General features: G+C 37.1%; 1 pseudogene; it reads left to right on the forward strand.

Annotated features, from left to right (window-relative positions):
* Nucleotides 1-2,790: 2,790 nt before the first annotated feature.
* Nucleotides 2,791-18,040, forward strand: LOC140147265 (solute carrier family 23 member 1-like; annotated as a pseudogene).

Raw genomic sequence — 18,040 nt, forward strand, 5'->3', positions numbered from 1 at the left:
TCGAAGTATATCAATGGTTACCGTATTGAAAGACATCAAAATACACGTTTCTACTTAAAGTAGTATTTCTAGAATTTGAGTGTATACTTACTCCCCCTCTTCGAAGCTCCGAATAATATCTAAAACATAGAGGTTATTTCCAAAAAAGAGTAAATACACTTTTGTCGGAATTGAGTTTTGTGCAGAACATGAAAGATGGTTACAAAATACACATATTTTAACCTTTGTTCCACATCTGTAGCATGTTCGGTTCCGAAGTTCGAAGTACGGTTCGTAAATTTGAATATAACACACTATTTCTAAACCAAAATTGTACATAGAAATGTGCTTCATTTTTCGTGTAAAACATTGATAGGAATGTTCTTAATGAAATGAAATCAAGAAAACGTAACATCTACGGGATTATTTTTTTAAGAATTGCACACGAATGAAATTTGTGTTGTTTCAAGAAATATGCACAATTGTCAAAATTGCCAGTTTTCTCACAAAATAATACAAAACTATAGTACAAAAGTTTCAGAGGTATTTAAATGCAGTTTGCTGGTTTCGGCGTGATTTGAAACTGTCTTCAAGTGCACCTTATTTTTTAAATAAACATATTTTGGTCAAGGGAAGGGGTATGAACGTTTGGACAGTATTTATTGTGGGACATTGGAGCACATCAGACATATCGAATTGCATTCTGAAAACGAAGAATGGCCTTCTGATTTCAAATAATTTTGATTTTTGAAATTCGCAATGTAATACACATTTTATGGCAAATCATTAAAGATTGATATTTTTGATATTTAACAGTACTCGAAGTAAACTTTATAAATCTGATGATTTCTACCTAAAGTGTATGTAGGTGGGATGAAAAGCCGACGATCCATTGAAAATTTTGACCTTTCGTTTTGAAGATATGGATTTTTTTCCTAAAACACCAAAAAAATTAGGTCTTTTGGGAAAAAATCCATATCTTCAATATGAAAGGTCAAAATTTTCAATTGATCGTCGGCTTTTCCTCCCAGCTACATACACTTTAAGACTATATCATAGTCATATCAAAGTTATAAAATTTACTTCGAGGACTGTTATATCTCCAAAATGTCAAAAATATCAAATTTTAATAATTTGTCATAAAATTTGTATTATATCGTGAATTTCAAAAAATGAATATTATTTGATATCAGAAAGACATTCTTCGTATTCAGAATGTAATTCGATATGTCTGATGTGCTCTCATGTCCCACAAATCTGTTTGTTCCCAAAAGGGATTAGATCCACTTTGTCGGAAAATAAAGAAATACATAGAAAATACAGTGAAAATAAAAGAATGAAACCAAACCAGTTTATATGCTTTAACATATGATAGGCTTATCTTTCATTGGACATAATAAAATAAAATTGATCAAAGACATGCAATATCCATATTTTAAACAACGTTGATTTTCTCAGAACTCTACAAAACCAGAACCAGTATTATAATAGCATCGCTATATAGGGTAGTTCATAAAATTTGTAAAATAAATTCGTGGTCATAGAAGGATCCAAAAGCTAACCTCTGCCCAATAATCCGAAGCTATTGTCTGAAACTGCTCCACGGCGGATGTGTGATTCCGGTAAATACCGTTTGAATCAAGTTTTTTATAACTGTTAAAAAGTTCCTATTATTTTGTATGTCTATAGTCCATCATCTGTCACTCGGTAGACATGTAACATGTCTAATGAGTTGTCTAATAGCGCTGCTTAATTCGATATTATAGACTAAAAATTGGAATCATATCATTTTAATGGTAAGCCTAAATGTTTACAAGATAACAGATATGGAAAAATCTTACCACACCACTTTAATTTCCTACTGCTATATTATAACCGATGCACTCATAAGTATATGATGGATAACGAAGCTCGTGCAAAATTAATGTATTTGTCCAGATAATCGCACCGGGAATCGCACTTGTCATGGAGTTACTGTATAGCTCTGCATTTAGGTCAATAATTAATAACATTTTATGGAATGATGAATCAATTTATATTGCCAATTTCAGAATGTTCTTTTGTTGTTGCGTCGCGTAGTCGAAAGGTTCCCGTCTTGTTGGCTTTTAATCAGGCAATTTTGTTTTCAGTTCGTCATAGGTGCGATAGGTCATCGTATTGGATTTTAAACAAATGATTTTATCGTTTAATATACGCCGTTGTAAATAGTATGTTTATCTAAGAGAAGTATTATATTTACATACACGATTTGTATCATATTTGTCAATACAAAGCCGTTATTTGCTTTATAGTGTATCAAAATCCACTGTGCATGTAAAGTGTAGAACTAAAAGATCAACGTTACCATAATAGCCATGTCTACCGATAACAGTAATGCGACCAATCTACCTCTGGAGGTACGTACAGTCGTTAACAAATCATGATTAGGCCTGATTCAGTAACTGAATATGTTGTGATTCTATCGATTTAATAACAATATATTTTCGAAATTATGACGACAATTAATGGCTCTGATATGGGCAAACTAAAAGTGCTGGTACATGGAGAGTTGAAGACACGACCTACCCCAAATCACAGCGCCAGATAATGGTCAGGCCACCAAGTGCGAATGTATCGTGTATGCTCGTGTTTGTTTTAAATTTTGTAGCATTTCCCCCTAATTTGATATTTTTGGGGATATTTCAAGAAAGCGACATCCCAAAGACAAATCTTTGGGCACATTTCTTGTTATTTGACGTATTGGAAGAAGAAAGCAGAGTTGATGATGGCAAGAAACGCCTAGATATCTTGGATAGAGAGGTAATAGCGACAATGGTGATAGAAGAAAGCAGAAGGGGCAGGAGGTATACCAGCAAAGATGGTAAAGAACATTTTAGGAATGGACGGTAGTCTGGAAGCAAGGTTACCCATTAGGAGACTGGCCATGGTTTATTCCACGGCAAAAGAAAGTAATGCCACAGTGTACAAAGTCCACAGAACCATCAGCCTGATTCCGCATACATCAAAGATTATTCTAAAAAGCCTTACCCAAATGGAACCAGGTTTAGAGAAAACGAGTTCGGCTTAAGACAAGGCTGTTTCACCGGGGAAGCAACTGAAGTGATGAGGATGCACCGAGAGAACCCTGGAACATGACAATGAATTGTGTGTTTGCTTTTTAATAGACTTTGAGAACGCTTTTGACACAATGGAGCTGTTAGGCTCCTGAAGATGATTGGGGATGAGTAGTGGAGAGACAGAAGATTGATAATTCAACTGTGTACACGGGGCAAGTGGCATAGGTAAATGTTGCATATAGCTGGTGAGGGAGATAGATTTCCAAATCAAAATGTAGTTGGGAGTTGAGTGCGTCAAGGATGTCTACTGTCACCGGTGATCTTTTCAATTATATGTGGTGGTGCTGATGATAGCATGATAGAAGCTATGGAAAGAATAAGTAATGGTGGCAAGTACTGAAGTAAGTTTACAAAGATTAATGGACACTTGAATGAAAGAGTAGAATAATATGATATGAAAATTCGTAAAGGAGACCAAAGTGATGAAGATTATGATCAAGAAAGGAGGGTTAGTTTTTTAACAATTACCATAGATGGACAAAATGAGGAGCAGGTCAGCACATTATTTGAATGAAGATGATTGGGATGAGTAGTGGAGAGACAGAAGATTGATAATCCAACTTTGTACACGGGGCAAGTGGCATAGGTGAGTGTGGCATATCACTGGTTTGGCAGATAGATTTCCAAACCAAAATGTAGTTGGGAGATGAGTGCGTCAAGGATGTCTACTCTCACCGGTGATCTTTTCAACTATATGTGGTGGTGCTGATGATAGAATGCTAGAAGCTATGGAAAGAATAAGCAATGGTGGCAAGTACTGAAGTAAGTTTACAAAGATTAATGGACAGCTTGAATGAAGGAGTAGAATAATATGATATGAAAATTCGTAAAGGAGAACAAAGTGATGAAGATATGATCAAGAAAGGAGGGTCAGTTTTTACAGGTTTTAACAATCACCATTGATGGACAAAATTTGGAGCAGGTCAGCATATTATTTGAATAAAGCTATAAATAAATGTTATTTGCATGATTTGTAAGAGGTTGATTGGTGAATTTTACTCAATTAACACAACATTTTGTTTTTATCAGGATATACCTCAAAAAGGTGATGAACTTGACGGAGCAAGAAACGATGCATTTAGTAACGAGGAGGGACATGATGAACGAAATGAGAAACCAGCTGATGGAGTTATCCTAAAAGCAAACTTGAAAATACCGATGTACCTGATGGACTACTTCGACATGTTCTGAGGAACAGAAAGAAAGCCTTCATAACGTATGGGGTTAACGATAGACCTCCATGGCACATGTCATGTTTGCTTGGGTTTCAGGTAACATTTTATACCATTTTGGGATTAACATCTTTATCATTTTTGTTGGGTGGGATTTCCCACCGTCCCATCACCTTTGAACGATTCTAGGTATCGTATCATTTGCGAGGTTCTCCCACCATGTTGAACCATTACCCGGGACCATTACTTATCACCATCATTCCCTCCACCTTATGGAACGATTCTACGTGTCATGTCACTATCATTTGAGAGGTGTCCCACCACATTGTGGAACGATACTATTTATCACCATAAATTTCGAGGTTTCACCATCATTTGCAAGGTTAAACTCAGGGAACAATATTATTAATGTCATGATTTGTTCGTAGAATCGCAAGATGTCACAAGTTTCACAACTGGGCAGTTGGAGTGAGGATTTCTTTTATGACAAAGATTGCAACATTTCCAAATCGTCCCACCGACCCACTATAAAATTATTTTACTGGGAAAAATGCGCACTAAAATGTGCAACTTCAGTGTTAAATTAGCCAAAATAAGGATAAATATAAATGGCTTAAAAGCCCCCCTTTTCCAGGCGATTCTCAACAAGAAACTAAGTAACACCACAAAATTCCGAGGGAGACTCACCAAAATGGATGATGTTTCCCCGTCCGGATTGTTCTCCTTCTAGTTCTCGACGTTTTTCGTCGCAAAACTGCCTCTGTCGTAACAGTAAAACGCACGCAAGACGTCCAACTATAGTTCTGACCTTTATAATGTACACGTATACGACCATGTTTAGTCCAAACGTAATGAAACAATGAAGAAAACAAAACTTGGGAATAATACCTGACAATTTATTCTCTTGTGTCCTTTCAATTTGCAGCATTTTTTAACTATGTTCGGTGCCAATGTATCCATACCACTTCTGTTAGCGCCAGAACTTTGTGTAGGAAACGATTTACTACTGCTGAGTCAGCTCATTGGTACAACATTTTTTGTCTCGGGTCTGGTAACAATCATTCAGTCAACATTTGGTGTCAGGTATGTGGACAGATCTAGAGTTTTAAAAGTTAAAAGTTCTATCGCATCACATTTGCATCTCAAAATATGCGATACGCTTTTTCACTTATCTTTGAACAAGCTCATTAGGAATGCTAATTTCAACTTTGGATTTTGTTAATTTCTGTGATAAATGCAGCTGTTTTACTCACATTTTCCGTTTCACCACTACCTTTTATGGGCAATAGGAGCCATCGTAGAGGGCTTGATAAGTTAGTTATGTAGGGCTATAACCAAGATAACTCAATATATCTAAAAGACACTATAGTCCTTGCAGAAGATGAGATCCTTACTTCGCACGATGTAGTGGCGCTTTTACCCCTATTGATATCACTCTTCGGGTACTCCGTCAGTCCATGAAAGATTTTAGTGAGGATAAAGACCTCAAAAACAGAACACTCCTCACCATCAATGACATTACTGAACTTACCAAGAGCTGAATATTTGGTTATGTCAATGCCTTATGTTTGGTTCTCAGATTACCGATAATACAAGGCGGATCATTTGCCTTTCTGTCGCCAACGTTTGCCATTTTAGCACTGAAAGGGACTGTCCTCCACCAATATCAGGTAGGTAGATAAGTAGGTATGTCAAGTTAACTTTGTGGAGAGGTACATTAAGTATTTCCATCCCAATACCCTGGATCAAAGCATCACCAGCTGAACTATCCTCATTAAAGGGCAAAGTTCCTTCCAGAATCATAGACCGTGCACAACACGTATCTCGCACAATCTTAATGGGCTTTGGACTACTATTCTCAGCAAGTGATACTACTCCCTCTAACACAAATGGTTCAAATTCTTCACACACCTTGTCTGTCTCACCTCCCTTTTGTGGGAATTCTTGTTTCTTGATTTGACTGACATTTTTCTTTGACTCAAGTGACACTGCACATCCCACAGTATTACTAGCAGTTTGCTGCTGTTTTTGTGCGTCTTGTCTGCCTTTTAAGAAATAACACTGGGTCATTGTATGCCCTGGTCTCTTACAATGAGTACAAGTTACTTTGGATTTAAATTCATTCCCAAATTTTGCTCTGTTACCTGAACTCCCTGGGGTCCCTCTACCACCAGCACTATGCTGTAAATTAGACTGAGATCTCCCTTCTTGTGTACCACCCTGATGTGCTCTAGGCTGATTATGGCTGAACCTGTTTGAATAACTTCTGTTATGACTAAATTTACTTGAATTCAACTTGTGTGTCAAGCCATAGTCATCCGCCATTGTCGCCGCCTCGTTTAGGGTCTTAATTTTGCTAGCGCTTTCATCCAAATGGGTTTTAATGTCAACGTGGACACATCTCTTGAACTCTTCTATAAGAACCAATTGAATACATGAATACAAAAGCCACCTAAGTCCATGCGAAGTTATTTTGAGAGAAAAACCCGTGTATCATTTTAATTCCTTCAGTTAGATTTACCTGGTCAATATGGTAAGTTTTACGTGCAAATGAGTGGATTAACCTGTATTAGGTATGACGATTAGCATTTCAGGGACTTCGTGGGGTTCATTTTAAATTTTGGACTTAGGTGGTTTTTGAATCATATACAAAGACAACAATGTTAGAATGAGATTACCACTAGTAAGATAATACAAAATAAAGCACACAGGTATGTATAATGTTGATAAGCATTCTGCCATGTAATATAAACCACACACTTTCCTTTATTAAACCCATTTTTTTTTCAAATGTCATTCTCTAGCAATGAATGTGTTACAAGTGGACTTTTGTACATACTGGATTTCAATCAATGTGTTACAAGGCTCAAATCATGGAATTGGGTGATTCTTTCATACATGCTATTTTTCACATGCCCAATAGACACAGAGAATGAATTTGAGTTGTTCTTTCATGCATATGACAGGCCTATGTATAGCAACAATTTCCCATGCTTAACTCAATTTGGCCAAAGTATGGACTTAGGTGGCTTTTGTATTCATATATTCAATTGCTTAAGTTGGCCAAAATCATCTTTGACTTCTTTTGAACCAAGCCACCTGTCAAACATTTGTTCTTTTACTCTAGCAAATTCTACATGGGTTTGATCTGCTTGCTTTCTTGAATCTCTGAACTTTTGTCTGTAAGCTTCAGGCACCAGTTCATAGGCCTTAAGGACTGCTTGTTTGACTTCTTCATAATTATTACACTTCTCTATTGGTAGAGCTGAGTAAGTTTCCTGGCCTTCCCCACAAAACTACTTTGTAACAGTAGGGTCCAATGCTCTGGAGGCCATTTCAAATTTGTAGCTACCTTTTCAAAATGATGAAAATACTCGTCAACTTCTTTTTCTTTGAATTTAGGCACAAGCTTTACATACTTTGTAACATCAAACCCTGACTTTGAGGAGAAACTTGATGAGTATTTGTCACCTAGCTTTGCCAACTTCTATTGTTCAAACTTGTACTTTTCCTCAATTTCTTTTTCTTTCATATGTGCTTCTATTTGCAGCTTTGTTTGTTTTTCCTTTTCTTCAAGTTCCAACTTTTGGTGTTCAAGCGCCATCTTGTCTTGGCGAGCTTTGTCTTCCATTGCTAGTTTTTGTTTTTCAATGTCTAGCCTTTCTTGTTTTTCTTTATTTTCATTCTCTAACTTGATCATTTCCAGTTTTTCTTTTTGGTCCATTTCTATTTTCTTTTGGTCCATTTCCATTTTCCTCAGTTCTAATTGAATTTCCAACTCTTTCAATTTAAATGCTGAGTCCCCACCGATTTCAGTTTCTACTTCAAGTTTCTCTTGACCAAAACATCAATCAAGGCATTTTTGATTGCCTGCTTTCTTGTAGCTTGCTTTACTTTCAAGTTATAATGTTTGGCAAATGCCAATAAATCAGGCTTCTTCAACTCATCAAACTTCTCCCAATTTATAGTTTCAAGAAACTCTTCTGCTTTGAACTCTGCCATACTGTACTTTCACTTTCAAGACTTAGTAAATGAATGTTAACTTTTTTCACAGTGTATTTCCCGGACGAGCCCCCAATTTTGTTACGAGTGGTACTGACTCAAGGCCAAAATCACCTTTTACCCGAACTCACACGAATGCACAACACAAATACACTGTTTGATTACGCTAACATAATCTAAGTCTTTAATTGAAAATAAAGTATGCTTGGTACATATAACAACAATATACACTAAAATCACACAATCACAGTTTTATTCTATCAGTACTTAACCAGCGGTCTTCTTGTTGGTGATCCTAGAGTTCTTGCAATGTTAATGTTCTGGACGACTGATGTAATATATCCTTATTCACTTGTCCTGCGAAAATCTGCGAAGTCCAGTGTACTCTTGCATTTATAAATATCCTTGCGTATGAAATCCTCACACGAAAATGATGCTGCTTGCTCCTATTACTTGTCTTCTTGCGCTGCTTTCTCCGCAATATATCTCCTTGCGCTGCTTTCTCCAATAATGGTGTTTCTTTCACCAATCACTCTTTTCCAGGGAACAGGTTTCTTTAACACAGCTCCACTGTTTTTTGACAGATGCGTGGCCTTCACAAACCCAGCAAACTCCAGCAATTCGACAGAAGAACTTTAATCCTTTGATGAGGAAGAGCACATTTGTTTGCTCGCTATCTCCTTCGTTGCTGTATTAAAATAGCTCAATTATTGGCTACATAAACTGGTTAAAATGTGCTTCTTTTTTGAAGCACGAAGACCATCACACACATGTGGAGTTTTTCAATCTCCCATGGCATTCTGTAAAGTCCAAACAAAAGCCTCCAGCTTTTATATCAGTACTCATGCAAAAAAAACCATCATCTATTAATAACCCATTACTTCAATCACATTTTCACAACATTGCTGCAATCTTGGGATTTCCCAAGATTAATTATACACATTCACCTTTCACATTACATCACTTCCTGGGGTTTTTTTTCTGATGGTGCAATAATGCTGAACTGGGGATTTCCAAGTTCCAAACATAGATCTGACTTTGTTTACAATAATTTTGGGGGAATTCCAAAATTACTTTCCATACCATTATCTTGCACGTACAAGGGGGTTTCCCATCTCATGAAATACTTTCAGCTTGTAAACAAAGTTAAATAATTAAATCAAATCAAATTACACATCACAATGCCTATTCTTTTACAAACAATGGTGCAATACAGAGCGTACGTCTAGTGCACTAGTGCAGGGCAATGCATTCAAAATTAATTTCACCTATCACTATGGGAATTAACCCAGTTACATCACTACTTCTACAGCGAATAACTGCAAAGAAGGACTGTACATACTACGACCATATTTTATTACCTTTTTCTAGTGAATTCAACGCAAGAAGAACGGTCTAATGCAACTGAAGCATTTGAGATAAGAATGAGAGAGGTAAGTCGATAAGATGACGACTTTACTCCTACACCAGGCATCTGTACACCAAGTATAGTTTTATAATCTTGAGTGCTTCCATTGCTATTGAGTAAGTTTGCATTAATGAAGTAGGCTACTATGGCGCGCTAGCCAGGAATTTAGTATTGGTGGGCCAAGCATTTGTAGTGAATCGACAAAATATTAGCGTTTAACGGGTGAGGTCTAGGGTCCGCCTTAGGGACCCAAGTGGAAACTCTGGGGTTTCGCCTTTTTTCTATGATTCAGGAGGGTCAATTCTTTGTCATTTTGTACATTATTTGTCAACTAGCAAAGCTAATACATGACATGTAAAATGATATAAACAGTAGGCTTACTTTTATTTGTGTACCTTCATGTTAAACTTAGGTATACCAAAGGTCTACTATACCCCAAGGACATTCAGTGTGATTATATTATAATTATGAATTAGGTGTTAAGGTTAGCAATGATTAGGAACTATTTTGAACTGCTGTGATTTGGTAGATCTCAGCATCTTGCGAATGGTAATGAGCTTTGGCAAAAATTGCATTGATTATTTCAGAGAGAGAGTGTATAGCTAAGAATTCAAATATCACAGATGTACTTTTATAGGTCCTGTGGTTATTGAGTTATGTTGTAAAGAGGGCTAAAACAACAACATTTTTGTAAAACGTGCATAAGTCATTAACAACAATAAATCAAGCACGTTTTCAAAGTTTGTACTTGTCCTTTTAAGTTCTTAGTGAAATGAGATCAAAGTCAAATCAATCTAAATGAATCAGCAGTACCAATCTCAACAAAATATTGGTGGGGCAACCACCCCCTTGCCCTCTTCTGAGTCGGAGTGAGTTTCTTGTTATCTATTACCAGTAAGCCTATAAAGCAATCAGTTACCATCAGTTTATGGGGTTCTAATAGATTATCATATCCTCACTTTACTGGAATTGAAAATATTGTCTCATTGTTTATTCCCATTTATATTAATATTGTTTTGTTTCATTAGATCCAGGGTGCTGTGATGACCGCCTCGTGCATCCAGATTCTCATTGGTTTTACCGGAATAGTTGGGTGGTTACTACAATTAATTGGCCCTCTTACCATAGCTCCAACTATTGCTCTCATTGGGGTTAGTTTATTTCAAGCTGCTGCTGATCGAGCTGGACTCCATTGGGGGATGGCGGCACTGTAAGTTTGTGAAGTACTTCAGTTTCACCCGAACTGTTTCTGTACACTTCACCACTTAAATTCAATGGAGTGCATTACCCATACCACAGGATGTGTGTCTCCATTCAGCAGAGCGGCCCACACAGGGTCAAAAAATAACAACGCGAAGAGCACAGCTGAAGGTACCCCCGGGAAGGTACCTGGTTGAATAGAACCTCGCAATCAAGAGTTCTTCTGCTGAAAATATTTTAATCATAAACATACTGACAAAATTCTGTTATCTAACCGCTTATTGAAACAAGTGCGAGAAAGCGATAGCGACGAGCGCAGAAGCTTGGTAAAGACTTGCTTGTGATGTAAGTGTAATTCTAGAAAAGCCCCGCAGGGCTAGTAAGCCCAAATGACATTATAAAAAACACTTGGCAGTGTTAGGATTAAGGGAGAACATGAATATAAATGTACAAGGCCATCTTAATTTAATAGTTTCCCTCAAAACCCTTGCGCCCAAATGTAAAATCCCGTCACACCGTCAATTAATCTTCCCGGATTTTGCAATTGCCAGAGAGTTGGCGACAGACTCGCCGTGGCATGATCCTGGTTGCGCTCGTGAAGTTTTTTCTTCTTCCTCCTCCCCTTTGTACCTTTCCCGCTACGACCGCAGGCACTCCTGGATGGGTAAATGAAACTCACTAACTTTTTCCCGCACCCCTAATACTTGCCACATGGTAACAACCTTGGACCTTATACGGTCTATCGCTCTATCATGTCTATGGAACAAGGCAACGCCACTACGGGGATCAAGCTACCTCGTGATGTTGTTTCCAAGACTTTTTTTTCAAGTTAATTTAGTCATGGTAGCGGACAAACTGAATACCTATGTTTATAATGATGTTAAATCTAAGACGTAATGGGGGCACTATTTCGTGAAATTACACTCCTAAATATCTCTCTAATTTCCTTGTGAACCACAATGACATATTTCTTTCACAGAACCATAGCATTAATCATAGGATTTTCGCAGTATCTACCCGGTGTTCAAATTCCATGTTTTGGGCGCGACGAGCTATCAGGAAAGTGGAAATGGAACAAAAAATTTCCTATCTTCAAATTATTTCCAGTAAGTTGTGTTGTTAAACTAAATCTAGCCATACTGGTTTAGATAATGTATAGGGAAAATATATAGAGGTCTTACCCGTTAGAATAACGTTAACAGGTTATATACATTGAACACTGAATATGAGCATAATAAACTGTAACATTTATCAATCGCAATTCAACTGCTGGGACCTGAGGAATGAAGATGTAATAATTGTCATAAATAAATAAATGCCATCTCTCTATTTTCTCCAACATGGGTCAATTCAATTTCAATTTCTTGCTTTATGACCTTCCATGGCTTACATTTTTATATTTTTGCATGTGTAATTTATATATTTATGTGTAATTTTGATATTGTGCAATATTTTATATGTATATGTGTCTTTTTGCTGGCAAATAAAATGATATGATAAAAAAAAATGATATCAACTTTCTATTACTATAGGGATAAATCTTGAAACCGTTTACTACCGGTATCCTCCGTATATTAGCAGCATAAACCGAGTTGTAACTTCCTTTATTCACATAATAATTGCAGATAATATTGGGTATACTTACCGCGTGGTTGATAGCATATATCTTTACCATTACCGATGTCTTCCCCAGTAACCCAGACACATATGGCTACTATGCTAGAACAGATTTGAGTTCTGAGACTTTGACAAAAGCGCCATGGTTTAGATTTCCATATCCAGGTAATTATGTACATTTGTCCTGTTGATATGACACACAGACCCTTAAACGGAACCCAGATAGGCCTAGAACTTAAAGGGCTCAAATGATTATTCCGTCAGTGAAAAAACCCTCCATAATGTGACCTTTTAGCTTTGGATTTTGAATTGTTCAAGAGTGATTTTTTTGTTTTATGTTTTGTACCTCACATTGAGGCCTGTACCAAAATAATCCAATTCCCAAGTTTTGAGGTAAATTTTACTAGCCGTTTTGATATTAGAAGTAAGAACGTGTTTCACAATGGCCCAAAGAACAAGAACGGTATGTGCACCACAATTGGGGATGATGCTATCACTTTTTCGTTCATAACATCTAAACGGAATGAGGCCTAAGATATCACTGGGATTATAAGAAATCTTCCCATGCCAAAATCTCTAATTTGGTAGGAAAAAGCGGATAGATGAGGCTGTCATGTCGATCAGGACACTTAATGAGAAGCCGTTGCGTCTTTTGCAAATTTGTGCCAATGAGCAATGGCATCAGTGCACCCGGCATTGGCATTAAGTAGTAAAAGCTTGTCAAAAGTAACACTTTCATTTGTCTTATCTGCAGGCCAGTGGGGTTTACCGACGGTATCCATAGCAAGTGCCCTAGGGATGATGGCAGGAGTACTTGCTTCGATGATTGAATCATTAGGAGACTATTACGCATGTGCACGTTTATCAGGAGCACCTCCTCCACCAGCCCACGCCATTAATCGGGGAATTGGAATGGAGGGGATAGGATGTCTTCTTGCAGGCGCTTGGGGTACTGGGAACGGATCTACTTCTTTTAGTGAGAATATCGGAGCCATTGGGATCACAAAGGTATTCACGTATTCAGACATGCAAATCTAAGCTGAAAAGGCACGGACATTGGGCATCTTGGGAAGAGCCCACTTTTTGTTTAACTTCTTCCGACTGAAAAACACTGGCTCGGTGTCTTTTTTTCTCTTATCTAATAACCCACTTCAATTCTTAAACTTGAAAAATTTCAATATTAGACCTAGTTCAAAGTTTGTCAAGTTGTTACTGTAATACCCTCAACATAGGTCAATTCTCACTTACTGTTCTTTTGACTTCTTGCTCTTTGACCATTCTTTTCAAATCTCTCACCGACCTAAGTTGAAACCGTACATCATCGTTACGTGCACAGTAGAATGCACCCTAATATTAAATTGGGATATACAATAATTGTTCATGTTAACATGTAATCAGTTACAGTGACACAAAAATGCTTCCTAAACTGTTAAAGAACACAAACTTGCTTATTGATATCCCAATGAGATGTGGTTTTGTTACTTTTTTTGTTGTTCAAGAAGACAACGACAATTTATCACGGCAAACTCAAATTTTACACAAACTTTGAAGAAAATTGAGTCTCTAAATGACTTCAGGAAAGTAGTGATAGTCTTCAAGCTGGTAAATCAATATCGCCACATTTCAAATACCATTTATTTACTCCCAATGACTCTTCATTATTCTTCAATCAGGTTGGAAGTCGGCTCGTCGTTCAAATTGCAGGTTGCTTGATGCTCATATTCGGAGTTTTCGCTAAGTTTAGTGCCCTATTCACTACTCTTCCTGATCCTATAGTTGGAGGGTTGTTCTGTGTCATGTTTGGTAAGTATAAAGAAACGGACACTGTGTCGACCATAGTCCACTTAGCCAGAAAACTCTTAAAGATCAGTCTTACCATTGAGGAGGGTAAGGCTATTGTTATATAAAACGTGATTATTTGGGGTCCCAAAGCTAAGAAACACTAAATATGGTGAGGATTTGAAACAATCAATTGGCAATTGAAAAGCGCAAACAAATCTACTTTCTCAACGTCTAGTTGTTGATTTGGCGTTTCTCAGTGCATACGTACACTTGTGAATGTAATAAATCAGATTCAAGGAACTTGTGCCATTTACACAATACTATACCCGAACCATTTAAAAGCCCTTTCCAGCAGAACCATTATTGAGTTTGGCTTTATACATTTTAAATTTCAGGTATTGTTGCAGCAGTTGGATTATCAAATCTCCAATTTGTTGACATGAATTCCACTCGTAATCTCTGTGTTCTTGGCTTCTCGTTGTTCATGGGTTTAGTGCTTCCTTATTGGATGGGAGCAAACCCTGGTATCATTTCAACAGGTAAACACACACAGTATCTTAAGCTGAAATTTATGATATCACACCACCAAATAAATCCCCATAGAGATATGTACTAAATTCGCCTCAAGAAAACGTCATTTTTTCTTCGCAAGAGCGACTCAGTTCTTAGCGACAGATATTTTTTTTTTTTTTGTATCTTTGACAAATAAATTGTCTAGCTCACGCCTTTATTACTGAAATTCTATATTCTTTCTTTCTCTATTTCTTTCTTTGTACCATTATTTTAAATATAGTGTCATCATTTAATATTCCAATATATTTTGCTATAATTCCATTTTTCTTTATCTATAGCGACAGATATGACGGTTGATCCCTCTGACTGGATTAAAATATAAGTTGACCGTCATTATTTTTTACGACTGCCCTTGAAGTCTATGATGTCCGAGAATTACCTAATTTACCCCCAAAATCATGCCAGTGTTTCTGTACAGAAACGACTGCTTAAAATCATTAAAAAAATACTCGATCTCTCCCATCTGTGGTACACTTGTAGGAAGGATTTGATATTACTAATCATGACCAATCCAAATTTAGCCAAAGTTATGCAAATATCTGCTCATTTTAATGCTTACTTTAGACTTTTTCTGAGAAATGCATTCAGTGCATACGACCGTATAATACTATTTGGTGGTGTGAAATCTGAAACTCCATCGCTACGTGAAAAGCGATTGGTATTTAACCAATGATGTAGCGGGCTTTTCCCGACGCAAAAAAAAATGCGCGCTACCTCATTGGATAGAAATCAATCGCTCATCGCTCACCGATGGAGTATAAACTTTACTAGGAGTCAAAATGGTCTCAGTTCAAATTGCGCAGTTCATTAATCTTCATTCAACTGATAGCTCAGCATTTGACATTATGATGTGGAGTTCGCATACCCAACACATAAGGTCATTCTAAGATTGTTAAACGCCAAATAATTAAACAACGCTCCACATAGGTTGGCCTGAGACTTTTATGGCAGCGTACCTTCGAAACTAAAAGTTACATTAAGGTTGGGTGAATATAAAAACCGATGCCGTGTGGATGAATTTTGGTAATATTTCAACAAAAATATCACATAATGAGAGAACATATACCATTTCGAGGCATCAAAATGTACTTTTTGGCTATTACCTTCGTCAAGTTCAGTAGTTTTAAAGTAGCCTTTTCAGATGGCCCACAAACAAATAGTTCCTGTCGTATTTATATGCATCGCTCATGCCTTTTAGTGGTATATAACCTAGGGACGCAAGCATCTTTAAGGATGAGGTTATTTCATCTCTACGGACCATCTCTACGGTACGATGATAATAAGTTTGTAATCGTTTGATATTCTTTTGCTATTATTTTCACTGATATATGAGTTTCAAAAAATAATCTTTGGAATAGACATATCGTGAAAGTTAATGAAGAATATAAGCACTTTCGAAAATACTACTGTTATATACGACAATATACCTATATTTTAGCCCTATTTTTTTTCTACCAGTCCGTTGAACAATGTTGCATCTAAACTAAAATGAGGAATGCTTATCACTGCGTCATGTACCTTGAATGAATACACTGTTGATTATGGTGACTTGTTGCCTTTTTTGATCACTAATAGGTATTGCTGAAATTGATCAGCTTATAACCGTGATGTTATCAACGGGAATGTTTGTAGGTGGTATGTTTGCTTTGATCTTGGACAACACCATGCCTGGTAAGTCACACAATTCCAATTGGCTTTATGTTTTACCCTGCTTTTAAAGTAAAAATAACAAAGGCATTATAAGCATAGTATTGGATTGTGACCGTCCGTGGCCGTTTGGATAACATTAAATCCTCATCATGATGATTTATGGAAATACTGTTGATGTACGGCGGAAAATCGAATGTGTGTACTTACATCCTCTTGAATCGTGCATGCCATTTTCAAGTCTGCATCTTTAACCCTAGCACTGAGGGGTAGTGTACAACCCCCGTAAGTCTTTTCATCCGGCATAAATCAAAACGCTCGTGTTTACACCTAAACGACTTAAGCTAACCGTTGATCATCCTTTGCGCTCATTTTATTGATGATTTCTTTACTCTTGCGCTTTACCCAGGGTAGGACCGACCATCACAAATTAGTAGGGTGTGGTGAGGCCCACCATATGTTGCTACAGTAAATGGTCATTTTTTTCACATTCAAGAGAACATTTTTTATCAATAGTTTTGCTATACTTCTGTACAATTTTTCCCAAATTTGCGAGAGCGCGCTCACATTATGACATCATACTGGGCTGGCAACCTTTTGGAATTGCTTGGCGTGAGGTATTTTCGAACAGGAGCGTACTACGATGGAAATATTGTTTGTCAACTAAAATGCTACATTTTCGCACATCGCTCGAGAATTTAAAAAATGTGTGTTGGCGGCGGTGGAAAACTTTTCTCAAACTATATTTTAACGATGCGTGATATATTAACTACCTTGGCCAGCGAGCGTGAGAAAGCCCAAAAGCGTGAGACTCGCGCCGAAAGCGTGAGAGTTGAAAGCCCTGCATAGCGACATTATTATGGGAATTTCTGTACTTGACTGGATAGAGGACACCTATATAGCTATACATTTACCAAATATAACGGCGTATGACGCGTTCCAAAAATGGCTCAGTAGAACGAGGCAGGATGTCGAGGGTTAAAGCTGGGTAACTTAAAAGTGCCAGTCGTCCGAATCATCTTACCAGTCTGGATTACAGAGAATTATAGCTAATGATAGCGGAATTTAAAAGAACGTAAATTCGTGTGCTCACGCTATGACTACCGTTAATTCTTGTTCTCAGGCACACCAAAAGAAAGAGGCATCTTAAAGTGGCGTGAGGAGTACAGCTCTGAGGATTCAGTCGATGCACCCTTATTAAGCGTATATGACTTCCCATTTGGTATGGACACCATTAGAAAACACAGGTGGACTCAATACTTGCCATTTAGTCCAACATATACAGGATTTCAACTTTGTCAGTCCAGAGAGGGATGTTGTAAAAAGAAAAAAGGTAGGTATGTACCCCAGCAAAACACAAAAAAAAAAATTTATATTTTGGGTTTGGTAAAAACGTTTTAATAACATTTAATGTCGGATTATATAAAAGTCATGGAAATGTTTTTAAAAAAATTTAAGATAAAACAAAACACACTCTACAACAACATTTTTTAAATGTTGTTCAAAATGTTATTGTAGAATATTTTTCAATACCGATCTGGTGA

The sequence above is a fragment of the Amphiura filiformis genome, chromosome 3 (genome assembly GCF_039555335.1).
Source record: "Amphiura filiformis chromosome 3, Afil_fr2py, whole genome shotgun sequence".
Taxonomy (NCBI): Eukaryota; Metazoa; Echinodermata; class Ophiuroidea; order Amphilepidida; family Amphiuridae; genus Amphiura; species Amphiura filiformis.